Consider the following 16,911-nt stretch of genomic DNA (forward strand, 5'->3'; position numbering starts at 1 on the left):
AGCACAGCCAAGTTCAAGAAGAAGAAGAAGGGGGGAAGAACTTCTTAGTGTGTGTATATGTATAAATAATAATAATAATACTGTATGAATTCCCCCCCGCCACTAGCGCGTTGCATATATCTAACTATACTTGTGGGCACCTATAGTCAGTTTATACACGTCTGTCAAGAAATTCTTACTTTTTTTTTAGCTTCCTCAGAGTCCAGTATCCAGACACTTGGGGTTATTGTCGCCAGAAAAAAAAAAGGTGAATCGCATGCTGGGGCCGGTTGTGATGGGGCGGCCGTCATGGGGCTCTCACCTCTGTGAATATATTTTCAGATTGTTATCTTTCGAGTGGTCGACGCTGTGCAAGTGTTCGTATTTTTCTTTCTTTAGATTCTTTCACATTGTGATGCAAAACGAAATGTACGTTTTTATTTCGATTTACAACAACAACAACAACAACAATAAGGAAACAATTTTTTTTTTTATTTTGAAAAGTCGACTTTCCGTTTTTCTTTTTTCCCGAATGACTTTGGATATTTTTATATTTTCGTTTTGCCTTTTTTTTTCGGTTAAGCTTCAGCGCCCCGACGCCTTAACTACCGAATAAATAATCTGACACTTATCTCCCTCGTTCCTATACCATTTGGGGGTCTTTTATTTTTAAAGGAAAGGACTATTTTCTTTAACATATCTCATCTCCTAACGCCTAGGACTAGGAGATCTCCTGCCAACCGAATTTAGGGCGCATTAAGGGCGACACCATTAAGAAGTGAGTACGTACATACGTAGGGGAGTGAAATTGTTTTTTAATTGACAGTATGCAAAGATCTCGAACATTATTAGTAACAAATCCACGCCTTATTCATTTCGCCAGATAACATTCGAAATGGCGGGGGAATGTTGATTGATTGATGATTTACTTGCGCCGCTGTTTTTCCAAATAGTTTTAAAAGAAGAAAAAAAAGGGCTGACGCCTATTTTACGAATGCCCTTTTGCGTACACAACAAAAACGCGCCGAATACAATCGATTCAATAACCTCAAAAAAATAAATGGGGGTGAAAAAAATTTTAGAAAAGGGCCCGACAATCAGCCGCATAGAGCGGAGTCGTCAGTACGGAAAACATCGGTAATTTGCCCTTCTTTTCTCTGTTTGAAAAGGGAGTGTAGATGTATGTAACCGCATCGCTCGCCATGGCGACGAAACAGATTAGAATAGGCCCATATACTACCTGAGCGAGGGGGTTGGTGGAAAAAAAAACGCATGATCAATCAAGCGAACTTGAATACTTTACACGTAATGTGATGTGTGTGTCTCGCCTTCTTTTCTCGGCGACAAAATATAAAACCCCCCTTGGATATCTTTTTTTTTTCTCTCTCGCTGTCTGCGGAATGGATTTTTTCGTGCGGAATTATTCCGCGCACACGAGAAACTTGCGCTATCCATCCCCCTTTATTTTCTTTTTGATTCGGATGGCGTCGCATAGCTATATGTTATGCGCCCGATTAGTTTTTTTCCCCCTTTTATTCAAATAAGAGAACCGAAACATTTGAAAAAAAAAGAATAAAAAGAAAAACCTCTAGATAATTATTTATTCAAATATGTTTGTGGGGGTAATTTTATTTTTTTTTTCTATTGATACTTCACACTTTCAGATGGGCGTGTGATGAGATTCGGCACGGGAAAAAAGGATTGAACATTTTGAATGGCAGCTGCTTGGCGCCTATAGAGTTACATCTTTTGATTCCTCATCAAATAACATCTAACGCCATTAAACAGATCGTTTCCGAGCAATCATGAAAATGGCTGATGTATACTTAATACTTATATAGGCTCCCTAATATAATCTAAACTGGAATCGTCGTCGTCAGCTTTTGAGGACGAGTTAGCCCGCTCAAATGGGAATAACTGATAGCATCTCCTACCGCGCCGTCTGCCGCGTGATGGACTGCAAAGGGCGGAATGACACACATTTTCCGCGCTCTTAATGATACCTCATGATCGTCAACGAGATGGGACCGAGATGCGTCGTATACCGACGCCCGACGACGACGACGACGCTCGGCTCTTTCTCTCTGTCTCCACAAGTCCCATTTTCTTTGCTTTTCAATGCGCTGATAAGGGCAAGCGAGCTAGATATAGGCTGTGCAGGATACAGTAGTAGTACACTAGTATATATACTGTCGTGTAATTAATCCATGTCTCTTACATAGCCACATACATATATATCGAATTTCGGGTGGGAAATGGTCGGCCGATTAGCCGGAGCAGATACACACGTGACCTGCTCCGGCTGGAAAACCCGCAAGAGCGCACGACTTCAGGACCCCTCCCTATTTCCCTCCCCCACCCACCATCGGATGCTGGTTGCTGGTTGCTGCTGGCGTCCAAAAGTAAAAAGTATTACTGTGGTAGAGAGAGAGAGAAAAAAAAGACTAGGAGAAGCGCAAAGTCTTGACATGCAAACAAATGAGCGTCGTTTATCTTGAAAGAGCGTCGGGGATTCAAACTGTCCTCTTTTTTCGACTCTTTTCTTTCCCCCGTCTGCTGCTGCTGTGTCTCCCCCAGCCCTTTTTACTTCTTTCAACTGCTGTTGGCAAGCATTCTATTCAGTGAGTGATCAGGAACACGTTCACTTAATATCCGAAAACTGGGCATGTAAACACTATATTGTGTTGGAGAGAGACTAGACGGACTTGGTAGTGGAAAATGGAAAAACCTTTTGGGGCTAGACGCAAGGGGTTTTTGTGTTGATGGACAGCGGTTGAAATTGGAACTGGAAACAAGTGGCTCAAACAGAGGAGGATATAAGAAGAGAGAGAGAGACCAACGGTCAGAGACCTTCCAAGTCTCTAGTCGACCAGAAGATGAGCTGCGGTCAGCAGTTGGCCTATCGAGTCACGTGACCTCCTAGGAGACACGCACAATAGACGGGCCGGTCATCTGGCCAGACAGCACGAGTGCGGATTAAAGGCATCCGGCCCATCCAGCAGCGCACAACCGTCACTGACAGGTTGTCACCATACACCAGCTCGAGTTGTTGTGTGTATACAAATTTGTATTTAATCACGTTAGTAACGCCAAATAGACTTCCGATTTAAATACATCAAACAACATATAAGAAAATGTTGAAATACAACCCGAAAAATATATGTCGTAAAAAATAAAACTCGTCTTATTACGTCCGATGAAATATTACGACGGCCAGTCACGTCAGGAAGTTTGTGCTGCCAGCCGCCGTTAAAAAAGTTTCCGCCGTTAACTTTATGGAAATAAAAAAAGAGACGACGAATGTTTGATTCTTTTTAATGCGGAGCCATTTGCGTATCGCTAACGACTATCCGCGCAACCTTATACACTTTGTACTATATACGGCGGACACACAATATGATGAAATATTGCGGTCAATTTGCCGATGTGAAGAGGATGGATGAGGTTCCGTTTTTTTCTTTCTGTATACGTCTATAAAAAAAAGTAGCCGGGGATATCAAAAGAATGAAAGAAAAGGAACTATACAGTATACACGTGAGGGGTTGTGCGAGTTGTATTGAAAATGGATCCCCCGAGCCTCGTGAACGATCAGATCAGAGGGTTGCCAGCAACCAAACGAGGTGTTGGATGGTTACATAAATCCTCGTCATCCTTTCTTATAGAAGACGGACTGGCCTCTGGTAATGGATAATTGACCGACGCCACTTTTTTCTGTGTATTTTTTCTCTCCCCTGTTTGGGGTTGATTTTTTTTTTATCCCTTTTTTGGTGATACAATAATGCCGCTGGGGAGGGTGTTTCCATGTGCCATTCTCCCCCCCATCTCTATAGGAGTGATGATGATCTCTCTCTTTGCCAGGGCTACTTGATTGCGCTTCTCTTTTTAGACTCTCTCTCTCTCCGATGTACAGTGCGGCCAGTAGAATATGTCCATTTGATGAAGTGGCCTCTCGTTTGATTTGCATTCATTCACAGCGCGAGCCAACCAATCGAGTAACAAGTTCCCATTCGCCATCAGCAACTCCACAACCCGACCGACCGAGCGAGCGAGGGGATGAAGGAATCAGTTGGGAGAGAGAATAATATACACACAAAGAGATCTTTTCTTGTTTCCTTTCTCGACATCCTTCCTTTATGATGTATCGCCCCTCTCCTATTTTTCTTCTCCCTTTTTTCTTTTATTTTATTTCACAAAACATAAAAAAAAGCTCAAAGTGTGAATGAGATTGCCGATTCTAGAGGGCTCCACGATTTCTTTCCTTTTTTATTCTCACTCTCGTCTTTAAAAAAGGATTTTTTAGCTTTCGGTTTTGTTGTTGTACAACTTTTTTAAGTATACCAAAAGAAAAGAATCAAAAAAGGATCTCCGCTGCTGGTCATCTTATATTTCCAATCCGCTGGTGGTGGTGGTGTATTTCACTATTCACGGCACGCTCATCTTTCTTTTTATTGCCCAACACGTTCGAAATTTTGATTTGAAAAAAGGGAATAAGTTGCGCGCGCTCGAAAAACTTGTGCATCACTTTTGCGCAAGATGTTTCTTTGCCTCCCCATCGGCAGGAGCTGATAATGAAGCAGTAAAAAATGTAATGATGTGACGGGCTGCTGTCGTAATAATAAAGCCAAGAAGAAAAAGAAGCTATACACAAGAAATCACGGCTCATCTCACACACACACACACACACACAAGGAAGACGTGAATAAATATTACAACATCTCCGCCGGTGTAAAAAAGCGCAACAATTGCTGGCCGGAAGAAAAAAAAAGAAGCTTTTTCTTTCCTCTGCGATGAGGGGTTGTATAGTCAGAAGCTTCTTTTGAATACAAGTTTGTTGTGCGTCCGTGAACACGTGTATGTTGGTATAGTCGTGCTATACCGGACCCCGAGCTCTCCATTCGTATGTAGTCACAACCCCCTGCTGATTCATACTGTCTAGCCTATTAATTGGTGAGGGTCTAGTAGTCATATATATCTATTCAGAGAAATGACGCCAAAGTGGGGGCTATATAGCGAGGGGGGTATTAGAGCCATATAGCGCTCATTAAGCAATGGCCCAATGATGGCCACCAGGTGGCTTTTCATCCCCCTCCACCAGCTCGCTCCCAAAAATAAACTAAAAAATAAAAAAAGGAGAGAATAACAATAATAATGACGCGATTGTTTCCGATTGTCAGTCATGTTACAGCACTGCAGATGGGGTTGACGTATCACCCCTTCTACTCTCAAATATAATGTAGTACACATAACCCAAAAAAAACTATCTATGAAAATATAAGCCGGGGGGTAGTAAACACGGTAAAGTGTAGTGAGGGGTCGGTGTAGTATAGTATATGATAGGGAGAGAGAGCGATCGAGGGGGTTAGATCATTTCAAGTTGATGCAGGTGGTTCGGATCGATAGTTTTTAAGTAGCGGACAATATGATTCACCAACAGTATTGATAAGCGAAACAGATAATAAATGAACGTCATTTTTTTTTTCTTTAGATGAGGAAACCAACAAAAGGAAAAGGACAGACAACAAAAAAAAAATGACCAGCTTATAATTTTGGTGTGCGATGAACACGTGCACCCGCGGGGGCTCGATTACATCATCATCAGATAGATAGGGCGCATCATATCGTGATCCACTGTATATTAGATAGACTATTCACTATAAACACCTTTCTTCTCTTATTAGAAAGAGCGTCATGATTTTCGGTTCAATTTCTTCGATAAAGATTACAACACACAGATGAGAAAATCAACCATCATCATCACTCACTGGGAATATAATGACTGGGCCATATTTTTTGTTTTTTGTTCCAGCAGGTCCTATCCCCCCCTTTCCTCTTATCTACGATGGGGAATCACACACCAATCTGTTTTCCCGTTGATGCGGGAGCCGATGTTTATAATCGTCAATTTCAATTTTTTTTATTGCTCCTGTTTTTCACTCAAAAGTTTTTACCATCTTCCCTTCCATCCAATTGCTTTTACTGTTTTGCATAGTAACGATCTCTGCTGATCTACTGCTGTCTGTGTGTGTGTGTGTGTGTGTGTAAAATTTTCGTGCCCTTTTATTCATCATCCGCCGAAGAAGGGCAGGGCCCCCTCTTGTCGCCCCAGCCACTCCCGCGATAATCACACACATAATGGCGCCCGATTTGAACGACCGTATCATTTGCATAGAGTGGAGAAATGTTATATAACAGCTATTATATACATACACTAGACTCTCTTGTTTTCTGTGCAAGTTAGCTGGCACGTGACATGCAGATCGGATCCGCGCCCAGGCTGATAATTAGTCTGCTGGCGCTTCGTTCGTTGCGCTGCTGGAAGCTTCAGCTCAGCGCCATTAAACATAAATTTTTTGAAACGATCATCTCGGGTGCCGTTGAGCCCCATCTTTCCCCATCATCGCTTCCTCTTTTTTTCCTTTTTTCTTTTATTATTCTTCTTGAAAATAAATTTTTATGGCTATTCAAATGTGTATGAGCGGCGGGAGAGCCCCAGGGCAGCAGACGCAGCAGCAGCAGCAGCTTCAGTTTATTGAAAATGGCCATCCCAATTTCGTGACGTCACGGATGATGATGGGTCGTTCATCATTGTCGCCGTATTCAAATCGCCCGGGCTTCTCTCTCTCTCTATTGTCGATAGACAGCAGCAGCGCCATTAATAATCGATCTTTGATATTGAAATGGTGGAGAGTTGAATGGTTTCAATGGGAAGAGGAGGATCTACCGCTTCGCTTCATTTTTTTACAAGATAGAGATACCATAGAGTCAATTTTTCAACAAATTTTTTCTTGGAAAAAAAAGGAATACCGAAAATGGGAGCCAATTGATTCGAATTTGAATTTCCAAACAGCGCGCCATTTTTCGTCAAAGGGTTTGATTTACATATTATAAGGACAGATTCATCTTCATTAGCCAAAGGGGGCGGGATACTTACATATAAGGATTCAAAAGAGGGGTGACGACAGCTTGAAGCCATCATTATTACGTATATAAAGAGGATAGTCATATCTCTGTGTGTGTGTGTGTGTACACTATAACCCGACTTTTCATATAGATTTTTTTTTGTGTGTGTGTCCCCCCAACCCTATATGAAAGATATTTTCTCACATGACGCCGGATCAGATTCAGCGTCATCCCTTCTTTGGGTCCGCTTCTTTTGTTCCACTTGGACACGCTTCCGCGCTGTGCATAACTGCAAGGAGGGGAAGAATCAATCGAAATCGATTCCCGAAAATTTGTGTTTAGTTTTCCTATTTTTAACAAATCGCTTAGACACGCCGCTGAAAATTGATACATCAATTTATTACAGTGAACATTTTTATGACTTTATACTGGAATCTCTTTTTTCAACTATACTCGGAGAGAAAAACGCCGATTCAAATAACGACAATAAAAAATCGCCAGTTTATATCTCCCCCCCCCCAGGATTACGTCATCTTTAGAGAATAGGTAAAAACACAAATCGATACGTGTGTTCTACAAGCCAAAGAAAAAAAAGACCATTTGGCGTGAGAAAAATGGGCCCGAAAACATTCGAATTTCGAGTGTCCAATGGGAAAATGTCGAACGTACATTGTATACAGGCAACGGACACGACTTGCAAACAAACGGAAGCCAGTCGATAAGCGAACTGTCTAGCTCTATACTACGTCGAGAGATGACAACACAATATAAATGGCGCTCGTGTTTGCTCTGTGGCGGTGGGACAGTGGCCAAAAACGGTCCCCTTTTATATTATTTCTTTCTTTCTTTTTTTCTTCTTCACGTATTTAGCGGTGACCGTCGCATTGAAAATCATGGCCGAGAAGTGACAAATGAATTTGTGGGCGTCGTCGTCATCGACCCAATGACGAGGGGAAAACGAGCGCGCGAAGGACTCGGACGTCAGAGATCTCTTGTACACATAGTGATTTGATTTGCCCACAATGGTGTGTATCTATACATTGTCCTTTTGTCCAGCAGCTTCCACAGCGCCATGCAATGGAAGAGAATCCGCATCATGATGATGATGATTCTCTTGATGGATCTGGTCAGCGCCGTGTCCACGCGCCACGTAATGGAAAAACATCGTCGGTCAGATCTCATCGTCAAAAAATCGTTAACTTTGTGTCTACTGGAGGCCGATCGTGTACGGTAATTAATTCTAAAGGGGAAAATATATTAACGACCTGACCTGACCTAGATCCAGTGACATTGAGACTCCCGCAAATGCATTTGATTTGCAAAACGACCGATTCACACGATTGATTTATGTAGGTCAAAGCGCAAGAGCGAAAAACCCTATAATATGATAATACAAATGTATACCAATATTGATTTATGACTTATATGTACTCGAGCGATTTTTTTTTTTACCATTTGAAATTGGATTGGCGCCATAGTCATTTTACCGAATAGAGTTTGAGTTATCCATTTAAGAAAATCGGACCCAATTTTTATTTTTCGCGGGGGAAAGTTTGAAAAAATAAAATAAAAATAATTTTCAGATTATTGGCTGGTATTAGTGTGCGGAGACAGAGCTATTGTGTAGTTTAACAGAGATTATTTATGGATGACTAGGTTTATTATACGTCTGGCGAAAGATGAACCTCTCTTCTAACGATATCAAGATTGACAAGTTGTTGTATCGCCCATACTAGATAATAGGCTGCCCAAAGTCTAGCACATACTTGGAGGGACAGACACTATACACTACTAGATTCCACATATATCCCTCAACAAAATAACTCAAGGCGAGTGTGTGTGATTGACATTTACTCATCGGAGAATTCAACACAGTTTAACAAGCCCCATAGATGTGTGGTGCGCGGTGGTGTATAAGCCTGTCTAAAAAGAATTCTTTTGATTATTTCCCATATTTTTTTGTTGTGTTACACGGACACAAAAGTGAGGGGGGGGGGGGGAAACGAAAAAAAGAAAAAAAAAGAAAAATTTTCTATTGAAAAATGGAAGGGGCCAGCGATTTTGTGTTTTGCTGGGCGATTGAAAGCCGATTGGCACAGCGTGTACACACACACACACACACACACATACGCGCAGCATTTCGCTCGTTATGTTACTACCATCGCCTTCTCTCTATAAGCTTCGGATTTCGTGTGGGCGCACAAAAGCGAAACGGCACCAAATCTTTTTTTTTCTTTTCCTTCCTTCTTCTATACGCGGCCAGTCAACAATCCTTTCACAATATTATTTCGCCTCTCTCTCTCTCTCCGATCTATCGTCTATCTACGCGGGCATTGCTGTGTGTGTGTGTGTGTGTGTTTATTGGTTCCTTTTATCATTCCGTCCCCAGGAAGGTTTTTCGTTGTGATTGACGGATTTTTTTATTTTCTTCTCTCCACAGTCGTTGTGTGTCGCTTTTGGACCTGTCTATCTCCCTTATAATAATAAAGCTCCACTTTGCTTCCATCTACGCACTTGACAATTGAAATTTCATTTTTCCTTATCTCTCCCTTTTTTTACCTCTTTTTGAAGCGGATACTATTTCACCCTCTAACGCCTTTTCAAGGCAAAAACGATCTAGGCCTAGATGTGATGCTGCCGGATCGCACAGCCCAGTTTTGTATTAGTGACGAGAGCAAAAAAAAAGCACCCTGCGGTCGCTCCTGTAAAACAATATACAGAAAATTTGTTTTTGGGAAGGGGGGACGGGACACGACCTATTCAAAAACAGTTTTTAGCGCCAAGCACTTGATGGCTTTCTGGATGGCTTAATGGATGTCACCTGTATATAGCCCGGAGAGTGATATACCAAATCGACACGTCTATACGATGTGTTCAAATTTGTGTCAACAAATCTTTCCGGAAACCTTTTCACAGCCCCAAACATTGACGACCGAAAAAGAAAAAAAGGAAAAAAAGAAAAGAAAAAAAGGTTTTTCTTTTCTATATAAAACCAAAAGTTATTGTTGCACGTAACTACACACTTTGTCTGACTTTTTCTCTAAAGTTCCCGAACACACGTACTATATACTGTACTCTAATAGAAGAAGACTTTGTGTGTGGAGAGTGAAGACAGTCTCAACAAACTTTTCTCCGCTATCGGACAAACAGTAATAGATTAGCTTGTATAAATCTTTGTTGAATTTTCATCAGGACACAACGTCAGGATTACAAAAAGAAAAGTCGGTTTGGAATCCTTGGAGATCCATCGCTCCGCGTCAATACACAGCAGCTCGAGATGTGTATATATTGCACAGCTAGTCGGGAAATAAGAGACAAAGAGAAGCGGAAACGACCAAACATTAACCACTGTCCAGTGAATATGCAAAGTTCTGGATATAAAAACATTGAATAAAGAGTAGATAAGAATAAAAAAAAAGGATCGCAGCTATATTATATCGCAAATGTAAAAGAAGGGAGAGCCCCTACAAAAAAAGAAAAAGATCGTCAACGAAGAAAAAAAAGGGCTGATCTATAAACGCAATCTATTTACATAGCTGTCCCTTCTGAATACGTAATAAAGGGCCAGCATATGAATCGAATCGAGAAAACCCATCGTTTCACTTTACCCTTTCTGAAAGAGAAAAAACGATGTAGATGTATAAATAGAAGATGAGGGTCTACACACAAGCGCATAGATCGATGATTGCAGTTGACAATAGAAAATGGTCAATTCGGGAGTCCTCCCCCCCACCCTCCTCCGATCCTCCCTTAAAATAATGGGGCGTGAAAAGCTGTGCGGACGACGTGTGGAACTCTTATCAAACGAAGGGGTCAGGTTTTTTCTTTTCCTTTTTTTCATTGGCCTGTATATTGAAAATAGGAAAGAAAAAAAAAAAAATAATATCGGACTTATAGTCACGGGCGGTTTATTCCCATCGGACTCGAGACCGGACTTCATTTTATATTCATGCGCAACGCACTTCCAGATAGAAAGAAAAAAAAGCTATATAATATTATTTTGTGTTTGCCCTCAATGCCAGCGGTAGCAGCCTACTATATGTACATACCGTTTGATTCCCCCCTTTTTCTGTTTGACAATGGAAAAAAATAAAGTTACAGTGCTGCAATAAGAGCTGCTCTTGTGTTGGTGAACCGAAAGAGTATATAGGAGGAACACATACAGATCGATCGCTTAGGAGCGATAAAGGTGATTGGATGGGACCCAAGAAGTGGTTGTATATATATGTGCGCGATGCTGGGCGCTTTTGGTGCGTAGGAGGATTAAGTTCTTTAGCCCGTCCAGCGGTGCTGGAGAGCTGGAAAGAAAAGGGGGGAGAGATTGGCGGCGTTTGTGTCGGCGGGCGACGCTCGTTTTTCGGACGGGAACTTTTGTCCGTCCAATTTCCCATCAGCTGCACTTGACATCCCCTAAATGCGACACATAAAAGGTCCATTAATCGCATCTCCTCGGCTCTCCTCTCAACTATACGGCCTTCGGCCACCACCACCAAAAGAGAGCCGCAAACCGGCGACGGCTGTCCACTTAGTTTCGTCTGGCTAATTCAAATAACAGCTTGATTCGACAATATTGTATACATACATACGTATATATATCCCCCTGGTTATATAATACGTAACCGATTCCTGACGTGTCAATATGAAAACCCGCAGGCGTCACCCTACATATAAGACGGGATTACCAGTCGCGGTTCTTATCGTCAAACTCTCACACGGCGACGTAAAATTAATTTACAACCCAGTCAAAAAGTTCAAAAGAAAAAAAATACAAGTTTCAAAAATGTTTGTGGATTTAGACATTTTCCAACCGAGTCGATGAAGTGGACGAAACGATTGCGTTAAGTGTTGAGCCCCGAGGAGCCCCCAGCCGTTCAATTGGTGAGGTAATTTCTCTTCTTCTCATTTTTGGTTGCTGGTCTCTCAAAGAGATAGCCATCACACCTGCCGTCATCCATCATCTCGGTTAACGCTCATCTCCCCAAAAATCTATACTTACAGCTCGCTCCTACAAGTCTATAATAAACACTCGGTGTTACACACACGCATTCACCTATGGGCATCGCTTCTCATTTCCCTTCACGCTCTAACCGATTGAATAGGACCCGCAATTGGAATGGATTACGTTTACGCCACAAGTTTGTTGTTGATCGCTGGGCCGGCCCTAGATAGACTTGTAGCCGTGACATCCCAAATAGAATAAAAAAGGAAAAGAAAAGAAAGAGAATCTGGCGGGCTATATAGAGTGGTGTAGAGCTATTCAGTTACGTCTGCTACGTTGGGCATGATGATGATCCTAATAATGATGAAAAGGTTCGGCCGACTGTGAAGCCCAAATAATATCAAAATTTCCATGTATGTGTAACCTAGACTACTACTCTCTCTCTCCGTGTATAATAGGTACTGCTTGGCCAGCTTAGACACTACGACAGGCCAGTTCAGAGAGAGACCGAGATGTCTATATAGCGCCCTATTGATGTTTTTCTCTCCCCCAGAAAAGAAACTCATGGAACGAGGAAGAGAGAGAGAGAAAAAAAGGGCAGACATCACAACAACTTGCAGAGAAAATAAAGAGCTGGAAAATATATAACCCCGCGAGCGATATATGCGCACTGATTGTTGACACAGCGCTCTCTGAAAAAAAAATCCTCAGATCACGTATTAGCCTTTATCCCCAACTTGGTTTGGATTCTTGACTACATGTACAGTCAAAGAAAAAAAGAGGAGGTGCTGCTGTGCCTTTCAACTGTCAAACTTACGCAGAGTTCCCAATCAGTGGACGTGAGAGATGCGCCGCAACTTGAATGAGCCTCTTCTCCTTGTTACCGCACGATTGAGTCGCCAGCTCTTTTTTCTTCTTCCCTTCATCTGTTACACAGACTGCAGTCTAACATCATCGATTGCAGCCATGTGTGCACAGCAGCAGCTCCAAACTTGTTTGTTATTTGCTCAACCAGCGATCGGCGAGAATAAACCTTAATACTTTTTTTCGAGTTAATCAGCCGTGTCCGCCACCCCACTAGTCTTAATACTTTCGCATTCCGATCGCCCAACTTGTTGTTCATTATACACAGGAGCCGTCCGGATCGGTTCAAAAAGAAATAAGGAACTTTGTTTTGGCGGATGAAATGTAGCGAGAGATGGCGTTGTATAGCTACTTTGGTAGCTATAATAAGTCTAGATAGTCTCCGAGGACCAGAGAACCGATGAGGGGGTCACTCTCTCGGCCTGTCCACAACAACACCAATTCAATACGATAACACATGTTTACAGCAGTGGTCTCGAGCTGGGTCTAGAAATCCTTTTTTCTATTGTGTCGCCCTCTCCGAAAGAGTGTGCTGAGTGATCCCTTCTTTTCGTGTGGATGGAGAGAGAGAAACGGTTTTTTCGAAATAAAAAGGGACCCCTCCGCCGATGGCAGTCAAGTGAACCAATTGCTCTAGCTCTCTATAGGGTTGACCCCCCCCCCCTTCTCCTTATACATTTGAGAAGATGAGCTTAAATATATTATTGGGCTATTGACCACTGAAAAACAGGTGCGCTTGACCTCTCCTTATCCATTTGCGGCCTCCCTCTTTTCTCCCAATATAGTTACACTTCATTCTTCCTACCTCTTTAGTGTCCGTCAGAATCATGTCAAAAAGATCTACTGATGTTGATCGATCGATATTCGTACACATCCTCTAGGACCTTTTTCTGCGATGGCCGGCATTCGGCACGCTGATGCTCTATTAAACATTTTTAACTTTGATCGGAGATATTAACACATTTCGTCATTTCTTATTTTTGTTGTTTAAAAAAGAAATGAGACAGGGCAACACATACAAGAGTGAGGGCTTTTTTTCTGGGGGTTGTTGAAGGCAATGAGAAAATAAAAGGATCCTGTTTCTTATTTGTCTGCCTTGTGTCCAGGAAAAGTGGGATAGAGAGAGGGGAGAGAGAGAGTGGAAGAGTATGGCAGCGCAAGTTTGGTGTACAGTGTGCCACTGAAATTTCAGCAGCAGCCGAGCGCACTTGTGGTTCCTTATTTCTTTATTATATTTTTCCTCGACGCACATTTTGATTTGAGAGAGAGAGAGAGTTCAGCGATGCTGCTGCCATCTTCTCTCTCCATGACACCCGAGCAAGATGGATAGCTTTTAAAGACTCCTATATACAGGGTCAGAGGTCATCTGGTCGCACCCCTCACTTCTTCTCTCTGTACTGTCTCCTAGTTGGAAGAAAGAAGGAAAAGAGAAAAAAAAAGGACTTGGTGTGTGCTGTGCATGCCCCAGAACCCTGCTGGAACATATCTAGAGCTCTGCTACCATCTATTCTGGCTAGACTCTCTCTTTTTCTCTCTGATGTATATTCTGCCTGGCTATATAGAGATCTCGCCGAGATATATCATCGCTCGACTATATTTACGGTGGATTATTGATATGCCTCTTTTCCCTTTCTCGGTGTCTTTAAGATTATACGTTCAACGGGATGTCTGTGTGGGATTGCTGCTTCTTTCTCTCTTGGCAGTCTTTATATAGATGGAGGCCTGATGGTTTAAACCACTAGGCCACTTGACAATGAGTTATGACTCTTTTCGATAAATAAATAGAGCATCATTGTCACGGGATTCGGCTGCCTGCCCAAGACAGAACCCGTGCCATGTCCACTCGAATGACTTGGCTTTTTTCAATTAGAAAGACGTTACCAGCAACCAGAGAAAAAAAAAAAAAAAAAGGAAATCGGAAACAATAAAACGAGGAGGTGTCGGCTGCCAGTGCAGGTCCTTCTTGGTCATACAATTTTGCTGCACTTTGCTCATTGTGTTTGAAAATTCAAATAATTTGATGATTGTTTACTCACAGACAAAGTTGTGAGGTAAAAAACAAAACAAGCCTGATCTGCAGTCGTCCTCCGAATGAGTTATTTTAAATGAACTCTTTATTGAGTCAACAAAAATGGCTTAAAATGAATAGTTTAAGTCAACGGCAAAGCTCTGGAATAATCGTATTCCGTATTACGTCACGATTGACGCTACCAAATTGTCCAAAAGGAAGAAGAGAGATCAATTTCTCCTACCTTTACGCCTGGGTAAAACAGCCAGGTATCCATAAGTGCTCCATCCTGCAGAAAAGTTGAATGACGGAAAAAGGGCGTCCTCGTGAATACCCCCACACTCACATGGGTGTACACAAGTACTGAGTTTTCCAATCAAGCTGGATGTCTGGATGCTGTTTATCTAAATGAAAAGTAAAAAATGGGTAACGAAAAATATTGACAGAACAACACAAAATTGAAAATGAGACAGTGGGTGAACCCTAATAGTTAATATACAGGAGAATTAAAGGTTTCCATGTAATGCACTGCATTTATGCAAGTCATGCATTGTACAAATATCTAACAGATTGCAGGAAAACAAATGACACAAATCATTACCCAAGCGATGACTTAGTATGTTGCTGATGGCAGATCAATACCAGCAGAAGCAAAACTTGCATATCGTGTTGTAATGATGGCTGGTTCAGGCCTGAACTCTGCACAAAGGAGAAGGTTATTTAGTGCAAACAAACTGCCATCAACCTAAGGGGGCTGACATGATAAAATAACTACTTTAGTCAGAAACTAACATTTTACAAACTTGGAACAGGTTTAAGTCTTCTATCTAAGCTCCCACAGTCATTCTATCTGTATTTAAGTTTTACCCGCCAAGCAGCATGCATGGAGAGTGTGGAGAGCCACGACACCAGAGTTTTATACACGATCACCACGTTTTTGAAACTTTAATAGTTGTGCTATTTCTCGTGCAGACATGCACGTTTCCATAAAAGTTATCGTTACGATTCTATATATTAATAAACTCCAGCACTCACTTATTACTTACTAAACTCGTCTCTTCTTTCGAAACTGTACTACTACTACAAGTCTACAACGAGAGCAGACGACACTAATCTTCTAATTAGCTAGACTTAAGATATCGATAATAACTATTAAAAATCGACTCTCCCACCCCCTAAATCCAAACCGCTCAAAAAGTCAAAAGGAGGAGATGTTGCAAATGTTCATTCATCTTCACAAAAATGAACGTTGATTTTCATGAAGAGAAGTAAATTGCAGGTGAGATTAATTGGCTTTGATTTCCAAATTTACCCCCTCAAGAAATGAAATTAAGAAAGATTATAACCAGATCACCAATGACTAGGCTATTTTATAGGGTTGCAATTATCATTAATTCTATATTCATAGATTCAATGCCAAGACCACGATGCTACTAAAAAAGGCGCTGATCAATATTTACTAGCATTGGTAGACATTTTATTAATGTGTTTTGTGACTGGGGCATACTTGGGCTTTAAAAAATTAAGGTAACAGCTAGAATATAAAGTCGATATGGATTGATCAAGCGATGACAAGTGAGCTAAACAGTAATCGTCTTGCAACTGCGTTTGGTTTAGAGAATCGCATTCTGAAAACAACACACGCACTCGTCAGACCGTCAGCGTCAAAATTCATTTGTTGTTAAGTACAAATATAAAGAAGTTGTTTGGAATAAGTATAATTTAAATACATCCAATAACATCAAGCGGACGCATGTCTTTTACTGATTTTTACTGAAAAAATATCATTCACTCGGCCATTACTACCCTTAATTTTATTCGTTACAGTTCAACTGACATTTCCATTTGAAACAACTAATTATAGATAAAGATAATTATACTTTATCAAAATGAGCTTTGATCTGCAGCCCCAGGTGAAAGGATCTCAATGAAATGTAACAATTTAAGTTGATCATTGTCATGTTCTAATTGATTTCCTGTGCGTCCAACTACATTCACCGGTCTTTGGCTAAATTTTCGTTAAATACGGGTGTTTATTTTCATTATATCATTGCCAAGATTAAATCACCATTCTATTTGAATTCCTATTGGTATCAAGTTTCAATGGCTCAATTAATCGATGACAATTGTTAAACCAACTGGTAAATGTAACCAGAATATAAATGCAGTTCAATTCGCGATCCTGATGGTAAGAGTGTTGTGTGGCGATCCATGATTAATA

The sequence above is a fragment of the Daphnia pulicaria genome, chromosome 8 (assembly GCF_021234035.1).
Source record: "Daphnia pulicaria isolate SC F1-1A chromosome 8, SC_F0-13Bv2, whole genome shotgun sequence".
Taxonomy (NCBI): Eukaryota; Metazoa; Arthropoda; class Branchiopoda; order Diplostraca; family Daphniidae; genus Daphnia; species Daphnia pulicaria.